The 19476-nt window shown below is 46.9% G+C and overlaps 1 protein-coding gene and 1 pseudogene across 1 annotated transcript in view; one reads left to right on the top strand and one right to left on the bottom strand.

Annotated features, from left to right (window-relative positions):
• The window catches only part of LOC139241455 (coiled-coil domain-containing protein R3HCC1L-like), a gene marked incomplete at its 3' end in the record, with an annotated part of 94439 nt that overhangs the window by 21369 nt on the left and 53594 nt on the right, over positions 1–19476 (top strand). The gene's annotated exons all lie outside the window — the stretch shown is intronic.
• On the bottom strand, positions 9955–10092 carry LOC139241456 (U1 spliceosomal RNA; annotated as a pseudogene).

The raw sequence follows: 19476 nt of genomic DNA, 5'->3' as shown, positions 1-19476 counted from the left end.
AAAAAATTGCAGGGGTAAATGGGAAAAGCAGGGGTGTGGGACTGACTGGATTGTTCCTCGAAGGAGCTAGCACAGATTCGATGGGCCGAATAGCCTCCTTCTGTGCTGTACTATTCTATGATTCTATGTATCACTGCATAACTATTTGAACAAAATTATAAATCAAAGACAATTGAAATGTGAACCTCTTCAAAAATGACCACTTTCACCATTCGAGTGAAGCTTTGAGCTGGAGGTTTAATGTAAAGCATGGGCTCCAATGTTCACAGTGTACCCAACCCTTTCACAGGCTCCGAACTGCACCTCTGGTTATGGATCCCTGTCGAACAGAGAAGCTGTATAACCAACGTGCTTTGTGTATGGCTCCCCAGAGAGCATCTAATGTATGTCTGTAGCGGTAACTGAGACCAATACCAGTCGTAATGTCTCCCTTACGTGGATAAAATTCTGTGACTTTTTAGATAAATACAGATAAAATGTTCAAGTTTCAAAGAATTCTGACTTTGTGATCAGAATAGCTTTTAAGATTGTCCGCATTTGCTTACATTGCTTTCCTACGATTTATCAAGTTACAATCGGTAAGAGTCCCATCAATTCCAGAGAGGGAGCCTTTTATGACAGTGTTCTCTTGCCAATTGAAGACAGGCTATTGGAGAGCTGTAAAGAGCCGTAAGCCATGTTAACCTCAGCACATATTCGTAATGTTGTTAAAGAAGTAGTGTAATCTCTGGAAGCCACAAAATCCTCTGTTAAATGTTGTGCTTACTGTAAAATTCAGTGGAATTAATCTGCTTCCTTAAGTTAAAAAAAAATAGATGGGATTGATTACAAACTGCTAATCTTATCGAGGGGTTCAGATATCAGATAATAAGATACTAGCTGATTTAATATGTCAACAAAGATTTTTTAATTCATTGGACACTACTCGCAAGTCAGGCATTTGTTGCCCTGGATACAACTGAGTGGCTTGCTAGGCCATTTCGGAGGGCAATTAAGAGTCAACTATAATTGGTATGGGACTGAAGTCACACATAGGCCAGACCAGGAAATGACGGCAGCTTTCCTTCCTTAAAAAAATGAACCAGTTGAGTTTTTGCAATTTGACAACTTCATGCTCACTTTTACTGAGGGCAGCTTTTTATTTCCAGATTTTATAATGAATTCAAGTTCTCCAGCTGCCAAGGTAGGGACTTGAACTCATTCTCTGGATTTGTTATAATCTACCAAAATTCTCTGGACTCTGGGGAGGTACCAGCGGATTGGAAAGCAGCTAATGTAACGCCTCTGTTTAAAAAAGGGGGCAGACAAAAGGCAGTTTAACATCTGTAGTGGGGGAAATGCTTGAAGCTATCATTAAGGAAGAAATAGCGGGACATCTAGATCGGAATAGTGCAATCAAGCAGACGCAGCATGGATTCATGAAGGGGAAATCATGTTTAACTAATTTACCAGAATTCTTTGAGGATATAACGAGCATGGTGGATAGAGGTGTACCGATGGATGTGGTGTATTTAGATTTCCAAAAGGCATTCAATAAGGTGCCACACAAAAGATTACTGCAGAAGATAGAGGTACGCAGAGTCAGAGGAAATGTATTAGTATGGATAGAGAATTGGCTGGCGAACAGAAAGCAGAGAGTCGGGATAAATGGGTCCTTTTCGGGTTGGAAATCGGTGGTTAGTGGTGTGCCACAGGGATCGGTGCTGGGACCACAACTGTTTACAATGTACATAGATGACCTGGAAGAGGGGACAGAGTGTAGTGTAACAAAATTTGCAGATGGCACTAAGATTAGTGGGAAAGCGGGTTGTGTAGAGGACACAGAGAGGCTGCAAAGAGATTTGAATAGGTTAAGCGAATGGGCTAAGGTTTGGCAGATGGAATACAATGTCGGAAAGTGTGAGGTCATCCACCTTGGGGGAAAAAAAAATAGTAAAAGGGAATATTATTTGAATGGGGAGAAATTGCAACATGCTGAGGATGCAGAGGGACCTGGGGGTCCTTGTGCATGAATCCCAAAAAGTTAGTTTGCAGGTGCAGCAGATAATCAGGAAGGCGAATGAAATGTTGGCCTTCATTGCGAGAGGGATGGAGTACAAAAGCAGGGAGGTCCTGCTGCAACTGTATAGGGTATTGATAAGGCCGCACCTGGAGTACTGCGTGCAGTTTTGGTCACCTTACTTAAGGAAGGATATACTGGCTTTGGAGGGGGTACAGAGACGATTCACTAGGCTGATTCCAGAGATGAGGGGGTTACCTTATGATGATAGATTGAGTAGACTGGGTCTTTACTCGTTGGAGTTCCGAAGGATGAGGGGTGATCTTATAGAAACATTTAAAATCATGAAAGGGATAGACAAGATAGAGGCAGAGAGGTTGTTTCCACTGGTCGGGGAGACTAGAACTAGGGGGCACAGCCTCAAAATACGGGGGAGCCAATTTAAAACCGAGTTGAGAAGGAATTTCTTCTCCCAGAGGGTTGTGAATCTGTGGAATTCTCTGCCCAAGGAAGCAGTTGAGGCTAGCTCATTGAATGTATTCAAGTCACAGCTAGATAGATTTTTAACCAATAAGGGAATTGAGGGTTACGGGGAGAGGGCGGGTAAGTGGAGCTGAGTCCACGGCCAGATCAGCAATGATCTTATTGAATGGCGGAGCAGGCTCGAGGGGCTAGATGGCCTACTCCTGTTCCTAATTCTTATGTTCTTGTGTATTAGTCCAGGCTTCAGGAATACTGATCCAGTAACGTAACCACTACACTACTGTTACCTTGCGTCTCCTTACCAAAGGAAGGATATACTTGCCATTGAGGGAGTGCAACGAAGGTTCACCAGACTGATTCCTGGGATTGTCCTACGAGGAGAAATTGAGCAGACTACGCCTATATTCTCTAGAGTTTAGATGAATGAGAGGTAATTTCATTGAAACATACAAAATTCTTACAGGGCTTGACAGGGTAGAGACAGGGAGGATGTTTCCTCTGGCTGGGGAGTCGAGAACCAGGGGGTCACAGTCTCAGGATAAGTGATCGGCCATTTAGGACTGAGATGAGGAGAAATTTCTTCACTCAGAGGGTGGTGAATCTTTGGAATTCTCTACCCCAGAGGGCTGTGGATGCTCAGTCTTTGAGTATATTTCAAGACAGAAATCAATAGATTTTTGGATATTAAGGCAATCAAGGGATATGGGAATAGAGCAGGAAAGTGGAGTTGAGGTCGAAGATCAGCCATGATCTCATTGAATGGCGGAGCTCGAGGGGCCGAATGGCCTACTCCTGCTCCTAATTCTTATGTTCTTGTGTCCCCATATGTGCCTTCCTCTCCTGAAGGAACTGACAGATGCTGAGGATGGCTTCTCGGCCACCATACTTTGCCAAGTAGTCATTCTTTGTATGACAATAGGTGTTGGCAGGCTTTTTGATCATGCAACTTGATGCTGTCCTCAACAAACCCCCCTTCATGTTGGCATGTTTGCCAGCAGTAACTGAATTGTCATCAATAGTGGCAACTCTGATTGTCTTTTATTCCCCAAGACTGCATATTTAAAAAAAAATCTGTATGAGTTCTTTGCCATTGGTGGTTGAGGTAGAAGTGAGCATAGGTCGTCAGAAGTTTCATTTGACCCATAAAGTCTGCTTCTGTTAGTAGTCAGTGCCTGCAGGAAGGAGCTCTTCGAAGATCTCCATAACTGAGACTCTGTCTTCGACATGAGTGTCCTCAACACCATCCCGCGGCATGCTACCCACCACCATCTCAGCATAACCCCAGCCCAGTATGAGGTAGAAAAGCCCATCAGACAACTGAAGAAAAAGGCAACTGGATCAGATGGAATTCTCGCCGAAGCACTGAAACATGGTGGAGAAGCACAATTGCCGCGAATTCATGACCTAATTTCTCTTATCTGCAAGGAGGAGAGCATGACAGGAGATCTCGGAGATGCCATAATCGTGACCATCTTCAAGAAAGGTGATGAGTCCAACTGCGGTAACGACCGAGGAATCTCCCTGCTGTCGGCCACAGGGAAAAGTCATCACAAGAATCCTCCTCAGTCGCCTTCTCCCTGTTGCTGAAGAGCTCCTCCCAGAGTCGCAATGTGGATTCCGCCCACTAAGGGGCACAATGGATATGGTCTTCACCACGCGGCAAATACAAGAGAAATGCAGGGAACAGAACCAACCCTTGTACATAGCCGCCTTTGATCTCACAAAGGCCTTCGACACTGTCAACCATGAGGGATTATGGAGCGTCCTCCTCCGTTTCGGCTACCCCCCAAAAATTTGGCACCATCCTCCGCCTGCTGCACAACGACATGCAAATCGTGATCCTGACCATCAGATCCACCACAGGACCAATTCATGTATGTACAGGGTCAAGCAAGGCACCAACGCTCTTCTCGATCTTCCTTGCTGCAATGCTCCATCTCGCCCTTGGCAAGCTCCCCGCTGGAGTGGAGCTAAATTACAGAACAAACGGGAATCTGTTCAACCTCCAGCACCTCCAGGCTAGATCCAAGGCTGTCCCATTCTCCGTCATTGAACTACAGTACGCAGATGACGCTCGCGTCTGTGTACACTCAGAGGCTGAACTCCAAGCCATTGTCAATACCTTCACCGAAGCGTACGAGAGCATGGGCCTTACACTAACATCTGTAAGACAAAGGTCCTCGACGAACCTGCCCCTGCCACACAGCACTGCCCTCCAGTTATCAAAATCCACGACGAGGCCTTGGACAACATGGACCATTTTCCCTACCTCGGGATCCTATTGTCAACAAAGGCAGACATCGACGACAAGGTCCAACACGGCCTTCAGTTTGCCAGTGCGGCCTTCAGTTTGCCAGTGCAGCCTTCGGTCACCTGAGGAAGAGAGTGTTTGAAGACCAGAACCTCAAACCCAGCACCAAACCCATGGTCTACAGAGCAGTAGTGATACCCGCCCTCCTATATGGCTCAGAGACATGGACTATGTACAGTAGGCATCTCAAAACACTGGAGAAGTACCACCAACACTGCCCCCACAAGGTCGTGCAAATCCATTGGCAGGATAGGCGCACCACCATCCCCAGCATCGAAACATTGACCATGCTCGATCAGTTCCGTTGGACGGGCCGCATCGTTCGCATGCCTGAGACGAGACTCCCAAAACAAGCGCTCTACTCGGAGCTCCGACACGGCAAGCAAGCCCCAGGTGGGCAGAGGAAACGCTTCAAGGACATCCTCAAAGCCTCCTTGATAAAGTGCAAGTGCAACATCCTAACCGACACCTGGGAATCCCTGGCCCAAGACTGCTCAAAGTAGAGGAAAAGCATCCCAGAGGGCTTTGAGCACCTCCAGTCTCTTCGCCGGGAGCATGCGGAAGGAGCGTGTGGCAAACCAGGCTCCCCACCCACCCATTCCTTCAACCACCACCTGCCCCACCTGTGACAGAGACTGTAGGTCCCGCATTGGCCTCATCAGTCACCTGAGAACTCCTTTTTAATCTGGAAAGCGAGTCATCCTCGACTCCAAGGGACTGCCTAAGAAGAAGATGACCATTGTTTATTCAACATCTTCTGTAGGGCATGAACTTCTGTCTGCAAACCTTATTTCTTGCTGTCATCATTTTTGGTCCCACTTTTACCATTGTACATTGCTATGTTAACTGTCACGCTGTAGATCTGTGGTTCTGAATTTCTGAAATCTCCTAACTTGCATGACTATGTTGTAAAACAAAAAAACCTGTTTACTTCAATTGGCTGTGGGCAACGCCACAGGTAGTTTACTGGTACACTACACGGATTCTTGTTCTTTTATCTGCGGTAGAATTTTCTCTCCGCCTCCAAATGGAATTGAATTAAAATCTAAGATTGTTAATCCAACATAATCAAATTCACTGATTTACAATTTTCACATGAAAATGGAAGAGTGGAAAACAATCCCCAAAATACTGGTAAAAGTCCAGTCATCCCATGTAATAAAAACAGAATTTGATTTATTCAATCACCATAAACCTTTAGGCCTAATTATAAATCTAGGCTGACACTCCCAGTGCAGTGCTGAGGGAGTGCTGCACTGTCGGAGGTGCTGTCTTTTGGATAAGACGTTAAACCGAGGCCCCGTCTGCTCTCTCAGGTGGGTGTAAACGATCCCATGGCACTATTTCGAAGAAGAGCAGGGGAGTTATCCCCGGTGTCCTGGGGCCAATATTTATCCCTCAATCAACATAACAAAAACACACTATCTGGTCATTATCGCATTGCTGTTTGTGGGAGCTTGCTGTGCGCAAGTTGAGACGTCCGGTGGTCGTGAAAGGCGCTATATAAATGCAAGTCTTTCTAAGGGCAATAACTCAGAATTAGAAAACGGTAGGCCAGTTACCTTAGCAGTTATAGGCAGGTTGCGAGAAGGGATTTGTGGAGATAAGTTGTATGATCATCTTGCAAGAGCAGGGGCTATTCGGGACTCACGGCATGGCTTCTGGGAAAGACGGTCCGCTCGCACAAACTTGGCCGGATCTTGTGAGGAAGCTCCAAAGTTGGTGGATGATGGAAGCACAGTTGATTCATGTATCTCGACTTTCAAAAAACTTTTCACAAAGTGCTGCACAGAAGCCTCAGTCTTGTGGGACTGGTTACATTGGTGTAGACAGAAGGTAATTACTATTGGTAGCAGCTCTCCCAAGCGCATGGTCACAACTGGAGTGCCACAGGGATCGGTGGCAGGCTCGTTGCTACTCTTCACCACCTTTATTAACAGCGTGGATGAAGGCGTTGGAGGAATGATCTGCAGGTTTGCAGCTGACACAACAATGTACGAGTGTAAAGGCCTCCGATGAATAGGTGTAGGCCATTCAGCCCCCTACTTGTTTTCCTCCCCTCCTCAGTTTTCTCCTTTCTTCTGTAAGCTGGGCATGCTTACAGACAGGTGGCTTTTGATGCCTCCCTCGGATGACCGTTCTTCATGTATCATGCTGTGCAACACTGGACAAGCCAAGGGACCAAATCATCCTGGTCTATACGGTTTAGAATCGCACCAGATACTGACTCATCTGGGTAAACCACAGTTGAGGGCAAAATCTGCAGATGGTGACCAGGATGGAATGTTTCATCTGTTACTGCTTTGTACTGCACCACAGCATAGCCATCCCCATTTCCATCGACTCTGCAAGCGGTGTATTCCATTTGTTCCTTCCATTCATTTAAAGGCGCTTTAATCTTACTGACACGTGCAAGTATTCTCTCCATTGACTGCGCCCAACAATATAAAGCTGAACTCTGCATCTCCAAAGGCGTCCGGAACGTGACTTTGCACGAGTGTCGGAAGCAGAAGGAGACCTGCACCACCTTCCCGGGCCCCTCGATCACTGGCACGCATGTAAGTTTACAGAAGGGCAGAAGAGCGGATCTCTGCTTCTTTCACTGCTGCCTGAAAGTGGAGTAAGGAGCAGAAAAAAAAGTTAGGCATTCTGCTCATAAATTAGCCTGACGGCAGCACTACAAGTGACTTTAAAAAGCAGAGTGGTGTGCAATGATTATTAGTCTAATCAATGCCACAACTGATTATTATATTGATTATTACTGAACAGTTTAGTCTTCATTTAAGGGATGAATGCTGATGGAGAATTGAAACTGTGGATGACGAATTTAAACAGGAGTGTAATTACTTTTCTCGTTCTCTCTGACTACTGCATGAACGTTCACCTATTTCATACGCCCCCCGCACCCCGAGTGCTCCTGACAATAAATGTGATCTACTGTTAATGTCGTTCTACAGAAACAGTTAATTCTGACATGTTCGATATCAGTTGGGGGTCGAGGATTGCATGGAACAGACTATAATTCATTGCCTTCCTCCGAATTTTCATCGCATAATACTCCTGTGAAGCGCCTTGTGACGTTTCACTACGTTAAATGCGCTATACAAATACAAGTTGTTGTTGTTGTAGTTCGCATGCCAGACACGAGACTCCCAAAGCAAGCTCTCCACTCGGAACTCCTTCACGGCAAACGAGCCAAAGGTGGGCAGCGAAAACATTTCAAGGACACCCTCAAAGCCTCTCTGATAAAGTGCAACATCCCCACTGACACCTGGGAGTCCCTGGCCAAAGACCGCCCTAGGTGGAGGAAGTGCATCCGGGAGGGCGCTGAGCACCTCGAGTCTCATCGCCGAGAGCATGCAGAAAGCAAGCGCAGACAGCGGAAAGAGCGTGCGGCAAACCTGTCCCACCCACCCCTTCCCTCAACGACTATCTGTCCCACCTGTGACAGGGACTGTGGTTCTTGTATTGGAATGTTCAGCCACCTAAGAAGACTGGAAGCAAGTTTTCCTTGATTCTGAGTGGCTGCCTATGATGATGATGTTGTTGAATGAACCCCCAAAAAATAAGAAGCACTGATTTTACTACTTTCTCCCCTTCCTCACGTGGGGCTACCTTGGTGGTGTTTGACTAGCCTCCCATCAGTTTAATCTACGATGGTGGTATTCGTGTAGGACCTGACAACTACTTGCACTTCATTCCTCTATTACCTGCGACTCAAAGCAAACTTTTCTCCGCTGTGTCTCTGGGGTTCAATTTACAACCCACTTTATAGTGGGATATTGCTGAAGCTAGGACTTAATTCCGATGCTAACTCGCTGAGAGACTGAGCAAGGGAACATTTGTGAGAGATTGGGGCTATCTCCTAGCATGAATGAAAAATGAAATGACCATTTAACAACTTCCGCTGCGGCACAGATTTTAATTGAGAATTCATACAAGTGGCATAATTTGTGTGCACCCTCATTCCATCCTCCTGTGGTGCGGCAAGTTGGAGTGTTCCTGATAGTGGCAATCTGGAAGTTGTTGCTTGGGATTTTGGTCACAACAAAAAGTTAGTGGGTAACACTGATCCAATCAGGTTAACCACAGCAAACTTTGTAAAATAAAATAACTCCAAGCCTATATGTATTCAAGACGTTAGAGGGCCAACACTTCTCATTTTCAAATGGATATATGGCGACTAGCTATATTTGTAAGGGAAGTGATCCACATTGTCCAAGGTCCCATTGTAGATCTTGATAACCAGGGATACTGTGTGGCAGGGGCAGGTTGGTGGAGAACCTTTGTCTTACTGATGTTTAATGTGAGGTCCAGACTCTCGCACACTTCAGTGAAGGTGTCAACGATTGTTTGGAGTTCGGAATCCGCGTGCCCGATGCTAGACTCCCGAAACAAGCACTCTACTCCGAGCTACGTCACGGCAGGTGAGCCCCAGGAGGGCAGAGAAAATTCTTCAAGGACACCCTCAAAGCCTCCTTGAAAAAAATGCAACATCCCCACCAACTCTTGGGAATCCCTGGCCCAAGACCGCTCAAAGTGGAAGAGGAGCATCCGCGAAGGTGCCGAACACTTCGAATCTCTTTGCCGGAAGCACGCGGAAGCCAAGCGCAAACCGCGGAAGGAGCGCACGACAAACCAAGCACCCCACCCATCTGTTCCACCTGTGACAGAGACTGTAGATCCCGCATTGGTCTCATCAGTCACCTGAGAACTAATTTTAGTGTGGAAGCAAGTCATCCTCCACTCCGTCGGACTGCCTAAGAAGAGAAGATATTAATAAACTCCAGTATGCCTATGCAAGCAGTATTGGCCATGTACTTGTAGTGCTTTGTCACAGGCTGTTTCTTCTTTGTTCTTCTACCATCTTCCTTTGGCTCTCTGTTGCTCTGTACAATTCTGAACGCAGGCCTTTACTGAGCTTCTGTTCATCCTGTCTCGGTAGATTATATTTATCAGGGCATTAGAGAGTCAGATTGTTCATGAAAGTTTTAGTGCATTGGAAAAGTGCTGAACAGTCAGAACTGCAGCTTATTCTCCAAACACATTTGGGACAAAATATCTGTCACATCTACGGCAGTTTAGTGATTGCCTTTATTCACCAGTGTGAACCAATTTGCACTGCACAATAGGCGTCCTGCAGCCCTTCCTATTTTTTTTCCCGGGGAAAGCGCGAACGCAGTCCCCCACTACCACAAATTCTGCAGTTGCGTATCCCACATTTGGGGACATCGCAGGAGTCAGCACATCCCAAGTGCAATGGGCTAGCCTCAGCCTGGGACCACCCCCGGGTGATCAGGGTCACTTATAGTTAACGGAAGGCTCGGTTTAATGATTTGCACTTGTAGAGTATCTTTCATGTGACAAACATCCCAAGGTCGACAGCTGCTCAAGTGGCAGCGAAGTTAAGGGGGGGTGACTGCAGCAAGGTTTGAAGGGGTAAGATTTGAAGAAACTTTTGAAGCTGTGGAGAGAGTGGGTATAGCGGAGGGGGGTTAAGAAGAGAGTTTCCGAGATGTAGATTGAAGGTTCTTCCACTAAATGAGTGAAAGGTGGGAGGGGAAAAAAAGAAAGACTTGCATTTATATAGCGCCTTTTATGACCATCAGATGTTTCAAAGTGCTTTACAGCCAGTGAAGTAACTGTTGTAATGTGGGAAACTCGGCAACCAACTTGTGCACAACAAGCTCCCACAAACAGCAATGTGATAAGCAGCTAATCTGATTTTTTGTTATTATTGATTCAGGGATAAATATTGGCCCCAGGACACCTGGGAGAACTCCCCTGCTCTTCTTTGAAATAGTGCCGCGGGATCTTTTACGCCCACCTGAGAGAGCAGACGGGGCCTCAGTTTAACGTCTCATCCGAAAGATGGCACCTCCAACAGTGCGGCGCTCCCTCAACACTGCTCTGGGATGTCAACCTAGATTTATGTGCTCAAGTTCCTAGAGTGGGACTTGAACCCACAGCCTTGTGAACTCCGAGGCGAGAGTGCTACCCACTGAGCCACAGCTGACGAGCAGAGGTTTTGTGGAGCAAGACTATTGAGCAGTTTAACAATTTTCAATTTGCAAAAACCTGATACTTGTAATAGGTATTGAGTCGGAACTATTGTTGTAAAAGACCCCTGTCCTTTCTACAGAGCGCCTCTTCAATCCTTGCCTTCTATGCTATTCAATTTCCTTCCATGTCCACCTAGCTGGCTTATGCTTAGTGTTTGTGTTGAGAACTTCTTTGTTTCTTGAGGGAATACTAGTTGTTGTAGGGTTATTATTATAATTTTTATTTTTTAAATACATTCTAGTATTTATATAGCACCTTATCACATCATTTGAAATATCTGAATGCTTCACGATGAATTATTTGTTGGGAGTGCAGTAACTATTGCGCAGGCAAGCACACGGCCATTCTGTGGCAACAACATCCCACAAAGAACAAGGTGATGTGTGACCAGTGGCAGCCATGACTCAGTGGATGCCATGACTCAGTGGATAGCACTCTCACCTCTGAGTCAGAAGGTCATGGGTTCATGTCCCACTCCAGGGACTTGAGCACATAAATCTAGGCTGACACTCCAGGGCAGTGCCGAGGGAGCTCCGGACTGTTGGAGGTGCTGTCTTTCAGATGAGATGTTAAATCGAGGCCCCCGTCTGCTCTCTCAGCTGGATGTAAAAGATCTCATGGCACTATTTCAAAGAAGAGCAGGGGAGTTCTCCCTGGTGTCCTGGCCAATATTTATCCTTCAATCAACATAACAGAAACACATTATCTGCTCGTTATCACCTTGTTGTTTGTGGGAGCTCGCTATGCATACGTTGGCTGCCGTGTTTCCCACAATACAACAGTGACTACACTTCAAAAGTACTTCATTGGCTGTAAAGCACTTTGAGACGTCCAGTGGTCGTGAAAGGTGCTATATAAATGCTTTACTTTTCAGTTGATATGTGTTTTTGTACTGTTGGCTGAGGGAGGAAATGTTGAGCAGGACACTCGAAGAACTCCTTGCCCTTCAAATCGTGCCATGGGATCAGGCGGACGGACCTTAGTTTAACATCTCGTGCAAAGGATGGTTGGGTGTGCTCAAATGTGGTTGAATTTTTGAGCTCTCCTCTCTGTTACTTTCTCCCCACCCCCACCCACCCCAATATTCTGGCGATTTCTACAGGAGCATGGATAATAATGCTTTTAGTCAGGTGTTTTTTGCCAATACTACCTAAAGTCCAATTTGTGATGTATGTCCCAGTAAACATTTAGCAATGTCTCTCTTGCCGTATCTACTATTGAAGAAGGAATGAGTTGGGAGTTGTAACATATTTGCTTCATAGGTTCTTTGCTTAAGAATTCATAGCAACACATTGCCATTAAGAATTAGTTAGTTTATTAGCAAAAGGTTTAACAATCACACTACACATTACCCGTTCATCCACCAGGCTCACAACCACCTGCCTCATCGTGGATCCCCCCCCGAACCCAACTGGCTGGGGTTTTATTGAGTCTTGTGAACATCACGTGACTGGCTAAGCCACTCCCAACTCAACAGCTCAACAAACCTGTGAGCATACATTACAGGATTGGTGGGAAAACATTGTCCATAACTAGGGAAGTGTCGGTGTGCATGTCGAAGACAATTTTATCTGTCAGAAAAATACTTTTAGGTACAGTAAATGACTACATTTATCGAAGTGCTGTACACTGCACCAAGTACACACATACAGTACTGTGCACTACTGTGAGAGCCTATGAAAAGTTTAAAAGCCATGGCCCTCCTTATACAAGATGGTTTTTGTTACACTGGAGTGTCTATAACTCCAGAGGTTTGTTATTTAAGCTGAAATAATGCAAAATATCACAGAACATTATTGCTCCCGTAAAAATGTACCCACCTTCCTAATTGTAAATACAGACATCATTGTTAATCAGTTTGCTCTGGCAGTATCATGTTTGTGATAATTATCCTTGAATTATGCATTATCATCATCATCATAAGAAATCCAATAAAATGTATGGATTTTTCATATTGTATGCAAGGTAGTTTTGCCTCTCGTTAATACATTCTGCAAATTCTATCCTTTTTAAAGCTGCACATTCTAATATCAGAGCCTGCAGATTGTGTTGCTGTAACTGTACACTTCTCCCTTGTGATGTTTCAGATGCTCACCTGTGCAGGTTGCTGTTGCTGATGTGACCACAGCCATCTTTTATTTCCACAAACAAATGCCAAGCCATCTCGAATTATTGCATATATGGGTACCTTGTTAATCTTACGCTTGTGCACAAGTCATCAATTTGGATTTCTGGAAGACGATTAAAAAGAACATTTTCCCCCCCCCCCCTGCCCCCAATCAGTTTTCTCCTCTCTTCTCTCCCATGCTGTGGGTATGCTTCTGCAGGCATTGGCCACCTTCTGGTACCTTAGCCAAGTGGCCATTCTTCTACGTGTGAGCATAGGCAGGGATTGTCTGTAGGGTGTTGATCAATGGAGCCATTCATCGCAGCCAGGCTGGGTTCTCCCCATACCTTGTCAGTGCCCGCACACACTCCCATCACTGGGTAAGAGTGGGGAGGCAGCACACTGGTTCAATTTTCCACTCCTGAACATGCTGCTGGAAGCTAATTGTTGTCCTCCCAGTACTGCTAACTCATGATTACTGCATCTCTGAGATCTCCAGGCATGCTCTCCTCCTTCCAGATGGGAGAGATGAGGTCATCCATCCGTGCCAATCATGCCTCTCCGCCATACTTTAGTGCCTCAGTGGGGATTCCGTCCGTTCCCGTTGCCTTGTTGTTCTTGAGCTGGCGGATGGCCTTTTCTACCTTTGCTGAGATGGTGGCGGGTAGCATGCTGCGGGATGGAGTCGAGGACACTCGAGTTTAAAGGCAGAGTCTCGGTTAAGTAGACACCTCAAATCGCTGCAGAAATACCGCCAACGATGTCTCCGCAAGATCCTCCAAATCCCCTGGGAGGACAGACGCACCAACGTTAGCGTCCTCGATCAGGCCAACGTCGCCAGCATTGAAGCACTGACCACACTCAACCAGCTCCGTTGGGAGGGCCATATTGTTCACAGGCCTGACACAAGACTTCCAAAGCAAGCGATCTACTCGGAACTCCTACACGGCAAGCGAGCCCAAGGTGGGCAGAGGAAACGTTTCAAGGTCACCCTCAAAGCCTCCCTGATAAAATGCAACATCCCCACCGACACCTGAGAATCCCTGGCCCAAGACCGCCCTAAGCTGAGCACCTTGCGTTTCATCGCCGAGAGCATGCAGAAACCAAGCGCAGGCAGCGGAAGGACTATGTGGCAAACCAGACTCCCCACCTACTCTTTCCTTCAACCACTGTCTGTCCCACCTGGGACAGAGACTGTAATTCTCGTATTGGACTGTTTAGTCACCTGAGAACTCACTTTTAGAGTGGAAGCAAGTCTTCCTCGATTTCGAGGGACTGCCTATGATGGATGATGACCACTAACTGAACGCAGCAGTGCTCATTATGTTATCCAACTCATTTTGATTTCTGTATATCATTCTCAGTCTTATTGTCAGCCGTGGCTCAGTGGGGTAGCACTCTTGCCTCTGAGTCAGAAGGTCGTGGGTTCAAGTCCCACTCCAGAGACTTAAGAACAAAAATATCTAGGCTGACACTCCCAGTGCAGTACTGAGGGAGCGCTGCACTGTCGGAGGTGCCGTCTTTTGGATGAGGCGTTAAACCGAGGCCCCGTCTACACTCTCGGGTGGACGTAAAAGATCCCATGGTACCATTTCGAAGAAGAGCAGGGAAGTTATCCCCGGTGTCCTGGCCAATATTTATCCCTCAATCAACATTAAAAAAAACCCCAGATGATCTGGTCATTATCACATTGCTGTTTGTGGGAGCTTTCTTGTGCGCAAATAGCCGCTGCCGCATTTCTCACGTTACAACAGTGACTACAGTCCAAGAGTACTTCATACAAAAAATGATGGACAGGTAAAGACCAACTGGTCCATCAATCCTGTCCCACACAATTGCGATACCTTGTGTATCACAACATATACACTATGCCCCACCCGAAACCATGTGATTTCCTGGAAGATTGCTGTAAAGCGGTTTGAGATGTCCATTGATCGTGAATGACGCTGTAGAAATCCAAGTCTTCCTTTCTTTCTTTAGTAGTTGAATTTAACTTCCCGACATACCCCTTTTATTCCACCTACCCATCTGCAATGTTCCCTGCGAGCTGCATCTGTTTCTTTTACTGTGTGGTCCCTTGAAATTTCTGCACATGCGCAGTCCTTACACTGGCAAAGTCGGTTAGCGACCTGTGAGGGACCTTTCCATTACTGCGTGGCTAAGAGGGAACATTGCCCATTTGGTATTTTCTGTGTAATACATCTCTTTTACAGTATCACTGATTTGGATCTCTAATATGCAATCGGTTTTGTGCGAGCAATATCTCTAATCGACTGTAAATAAAACTCTCATATTTGAAGTGCAAATCCTTTGGTCTGGCCGCTGCAGTTTGAATCAGGGCAGCCGACCGTCCATTTGAATTCGAATAGCTTGCCCCACCGCCGAGAATGCATGTAAATAAAATATTCGCGGATCTCCCGTGGCGCTGCTCGTGGGGAAATCTGAGGAACTTGCATTTATATAGCAATTTTGACATAGATAACAGGTCGAAGGCGCTTCACAGACAGTAATCAGGCAAAAGTTGATGCCGAGCCAAAGGAGGAGATATTTGGAGAGGTAACTAGAAGCTTTGTCAAAGAGGTGGGTTTTAAGGAGCGTCTGAAAGGAGGAAAGAGGCCAAGAGGTTTAGGGAGGGAGTTCCAGAGCTTAGGGCCTAGATTGCTGAAGACAATTGTGCCGCAACAACAACAACATGTATTTATACAGCACCCTTAACAAAGTAAAACATGCCAAGACGCTTCACGGGAACGTAATAACACAAAAATTTGACACCGAGCCGCATAAGAAGAAATTAGGGCAGATGAGAGGTAGGTTTTAAGGAGCGTCTTAAAGGAGGAAAGAGAGGTGGAGAGGTTTAGGGAGGGAGTTCCAGAGCTTAGGGCTCAGGCAGCTGAAGGCACGACCACCAATGGTTGAATGATTATAATCAGGGATGCTCAAGAATGCAGAATTAGAGGAGCTCGGAGATCTCAAGGGTTTGTGACGCTGGAGGAGATTACAGAGATAAGGAGGGGTGAAGCCACGGAGGATTTGAAAACATGGATAAGAAATTTGAAATCGAGGCGCTGCTTAACCGGAAGCCAGTGTAGGTCAGCGAGCACAGGGGGTGATGGGTGAGTGGGACTTGGTGCGAGTTAGGACACAGGCAGCAGAGTTTGGGATAACAAGTTTACATAGGGTAGAGAGTGGGAGGCCAGTCAGGAGTGCGTTGGAATAGTCAAGTATAGAGGTAGCAAAGGCACGGCTGAGGGTTTCAGCAGTGGATGAGCTGAGGCAGGGCGGAGACAGGCGATGTTATGTGGGTAGAAGCTCATTTCAGGATCAAATACGACAACAAGGTTGCGAACTGCTGGTTCAGCCTCGGACAGAAGTTGGGGAGAGGGATGGAGTCAGTGGCTAGAGAACATCTCCACATTTAGAAAACACAGATAACAGACTAATGGGGCACTCTTGTACTTTCATGTCTTCTGACCTCTGGCCCTATAACACATTCCAACCTGTGCATTAACACATTTCAGCATTTCTACCATGCCTGATTTTATTCTCCACTGAATGCACTGCCTGATAGGGTGGTGGAGGTGGATTCAATCTTGGCTTTCAAAAGGGAGTTGGATAAGTACCTGCAGAAAAAAAAATGCAGGGCTACGGGGAAAGGACGGGTGAGTGGTACTAGCTGAACTTCTGTTGCAGAGAGCTGGCATGAGCTAGACGGGCCAAATAGCCTCCCTTTGTGTTGTAACCATTCTATGATATCAGCTCAGAATAAATGGGGCAGGGTATAAAACCATCAGCCAACCCAACCCCTCCTGTTTCCTGCCCAGTGTGTTAGGTTAAAATGATCGGCTTGTCAACCATGGCTTAGTTGGTCGCACTCTTGCCTCTGACCCACAAAGCTGTGGGTTCAAGTCCCACTCCAGAGACCTGAGCACAAAATCCGCGCTGACGCTCTAGTGTAGCACCGAGGGCACGCGTCTTTCGGATGAGACGTTAAACCGAGACCCTGGCTGCCCCCTCAGGTGGATGTAAAAGATTCCCTGGCACTATTTCGAAGAGGAGCAGTGGGGGAGTTCTCCCGGTGTCCTGGCCAATATTTATCCTTCAACCAACATCACCAAAGCAGATTATCTGGTCATTGTCATATTGCTGTTTGTGGGACCTACATCATGACGGTGACTACACTTCAGAAGTATTGCCTGTCAAGCACTTTGGGACATCCTGATGTTGTGAAAGGTGCTATAGAAATGCAATTCTTTCTTTTCTTAATTCTTTCAATTCAGAGCGTTTTCTCACAGCTCTTTGTGACCAGTTCTGGAACATCTGGAATTGGGTCTGCTGTCATTATTGAGTTAGGGAATGGCGTAGGGGAAGAGCAAACATTAATTTCTCAACAGGTGATTATTATTGTTATATCTTTGGATGCTCTGATAATGACTCCACGAGGCAATGTGTTGTACTTGAACTATAGTGACCATAGTCCTTTATTGATAACTCCAGAGTGAGGATCACACCTGGTGGCCTGCCTTTTATACTAGGCCTGGCACACCTGTACAGGTAACCTACAAGTTTCCCACTGAGGTGCCCCCTAGTGGCACACCTTATAATAATCCAAGCAGTAACCATGTAGGATACATGACATCACTCTCCCCCAAGCCTTTAGTGCAAATCGCCTTCATGCATTGACTGTGCTCTGGGCTTAGCTCTATCTGGTTGACCCTTTGAGGGTCGTTTCCATCTTGGGTGAGTCGATGGTGTTTCGTTGGCAGTGGAGGTGCTGGTGGTTTCTGTTTGTGCGTCCATGACCACTCCATTCTCCACCCCCCCCCGCCCCACCTATAGATTATGCCGGTGGCTCATTACATTCATATACATTCAAGTCCAGAAAATAAAATTTGCATTTACCTCATTACATTTGTGGTACAGTTGTGAGGCAAGTACATTTGACTGGTGGGGTATATACTTGGAATCAGTACTGGTGTGTGAAGACTAGTTCCAGAACTGCTGGATGGTGCCCAGGTAGTCTGGTGGCGGCGCAGTGCCCAGTGCTGGCAGTGGGAACCCAGTTGGCTCAAGTTGCCTGCTCTCTGGGCCTTTGCCATTGCTCCTAGTGTCGGGCAGGTTCACAGATGCCTGTGACCTCCCTGTCCTTTCCTTGTGCCCCGGGTCACTGCTGCTCCCTGAGGAGCAGTCACCTACCAGTGCACAGGGAACTGCTGACTCGCTTGCCTGGGCGTTATTTGGTTTGGGATCCTGGCTGGTCCCGGTCCCATTTGGGAGAACCGTTGCGGGTGACCCTTCGTTCCCGGGTGTAGCGTTGGTGGCAATAGGATCTGGGGGCCGTGCCTTAGCGCAGTTTGCTCTTTCAGGCTCGTGGCGGTTGGTGCCATCAGGTGCCTGAGAGATGGAGCTGATCGGGGGCAGGGTATCGATACCGGTGCCGTTGCCCTGCTGAGATCGCTTGCTCTGCGGCTTGTATGTATTGGCTGCTTGTGGCCACACTCCATGGTGCATAACTCTGGTCAGGGACGCAGGCTACTACATTGGGTAGCTCGCTGGACCTGTGTGCTCCCGGTGGGTGTCTGCCCGCTGCACTGTGACTGTATGCAGTTGAAATCCTACATCGCACAATATTTCATTACTCATATTAAATAACTCATTAATCATGGTAAATAACCTGTAAGTCCGATCGCGATCACGGCACTTTTCTTTGCTTATTGCATGTACACAATTCTGATCATCAATTGCGCATTTTACATCTAACTCACAGTTGCTATTACATTGATTGAGAATGTGGAACTGTCCCTTTAAGTGTGGTGGGTTGCAGGCCGTCTTTAAAAGAGTCTTTCAATCTTTACCCCAATCCTCTTCTTTGTTTGGTGCCATGTGTTGCTCCATCAGCGCTGCACCTCGTGGTCTGGCTGCCGCCATCTTTTTCTTCAGCGCATCACCTCGTGGTTTGGGCGCCATCTTTCCTCCATCCACGATGTCGACTGCTGTGATCCTCCTCTCCCCGGGTTATGCCACCGAAGCTGGGAAGTCGTCTTTGGATCCGATTTTCTTCCTCCTGAGTTCTGCCACTGGAGCCTGGAAGATGCGTTCGGGTCGTCTCAGCTGGATCATCTCCACGCAGTCGTGCTGAGCGGTCTGTGCCTTGGGTGCTGTGCTGGTCTGCTCTCTGGTGCCGGATCCAACCTCAGGTGAGGGCTTGCTTTGCCTCTGAGCGCGGAGGACGTCGATCGCTGGAGGGATGAAATCTTCCCAACTCCAATGGATCTTCTCCATCCACCTTTTTCCGAGTAGCGTTGGTCCATCACCTGCAACAATCCACAGAGGTAACCTGTGCGCCATCATGGAGTACCTTTACATCCGCACTACCAACGAGTGAGATAAGTTTATCGGTGTAGGTGCGCAGCTTTGCCTGAACCGGGACCAACTTGGGTCGTTCAGCTTGATTGTCCCATAGCCTCTCAAAAGCTTCTTGATTCATCACTGAATGGCTCGCCCCCGTGTCCACTT

Source organism: Pristiophorus japonicus, unplaced genomic scaffold (genome assembly GCF_044704955.1).
Source record: "Pristiophorus japonicus isolate sPriJap1 unplaced genomic scaffold, sPriJap1.hap1 HAP1_SCAFFOLD_1086, whole genome shotgun sequence".
NCBI lineage: Eukaryota > Metazoa > Chordata > Chondrichthyes > Pristiophoridae > Pristiophorus > Pristiophorus japonicus.
The sequence above is the reverse complement of the archived record's forward strand: the minus strand, read 5'-3'. Positions and strand labels throughout refer to the sequence as shown.